We start from the raw sequence: 1,135 nt of genomic DNA, 5'->3' as shown, positions 1-1,135 counted from the left end.
CCGCCGGCCGGGAGGCGGACAGGTGCGATTTAAAAGCAGATCTATTGTCTATCCATAGTATAAGGACTCCGATTAAGAAAAAAAAATATGAACACTTAAGAAAAATTATCTCTATATAGCCAAACAGCATATGACCTTGTATATATTTAATTTCAGGTAAGAAATATGTGTAGCGATCTCTATTTGCTGGACAGTTTCTCTCTTCCCTTCTCTCTGTTTCTCCTTTCTTTTGTTCGTTTGTTCGTTTTGTTTGCTTTCCTTTTTTTTCTTTCCCCCCCCCCCCATGTCCGTTGCTCCTGTTTTACAGTAAATGTCGGACTTTTCTCATCTGTCGTTTGATCTTATTTTATTTTTTTTGTGTGTGTGAATTTCTGTCTCTCTCTCTTTTTTTTTTCCCGAGGAAAAAAAATTCTGATCCACAGACTGCGAGACTGAACCCGCCGCTACAAGCCAAAGATTTTATTATGTTCAGAAATCTGTAGTCTGAAATAAAGTGTAGACTGTGTTCAGGATCCAGGCTGGCTGTAATTCTTTATTTTAGTGTATAGATGTTTGCATATATATATATATATACATAAAAATATAATAAATAAATGTATATATACATACACCATACGCTGTGTACATAGTGCCATTTTGGTGGCATATTTAGGTTTTGCTTTCAATAGATGCAGCAATTTTTGAACTACTCATCCCTTGTTCAAAACCCTTAGACCTTCGATTTAAAAACATTTTTTTTTTTAATTTTTCTACCCTTTAAAAACAATTAATTCTCTTTGGCAATTGCGGTCGTGCTTCACCTCCCGCGTCTCCCTTTTTAACCAGAAATTAAAACCACCTCATAATAATGGCGATACAAGTTCCCGCTGAAAATTTGCCTGAAATTGTCTGGATACTTAGGGCGCCGGGGTGTGTTGGAAAGATATTTGTCTGACAGCTCCTCGCCTCTCTGCGAGAGGATCTGCTCCCACGCTGTTTGCAGCGAGGACCTCTGCCGAGGCTCGGACCGGAGCGATTGGCGCTCAGCGCCGGGCGCTGCACCCCCGCTCCGGGAGCGCTCCCGGCGCCGGTCCCTGCCCTCCGCTCCCCCTTGCAGGGCTCGGGCTCGCATTTGCCGTGGGACGCGCGGGGTGGC

This window comes from Geospiza fortis, unplaced genomic scaffold (assembly GCF_000277835.1).
Source record: "Geospiza fortis unplaced genomic scaffold, GeoFor_1.0 scaffold112, whole genome shotgun sequence".
NCBI classification, from domain to species: domain Eukaryota; kingdom Metazoa; phylum Chordata; class Aves; order Passeriformes; family Thraupidae; genus Geospiza; species Geospiza fortis.
This window is presented reverse-complemented; position numbering follows the sequence as displayed.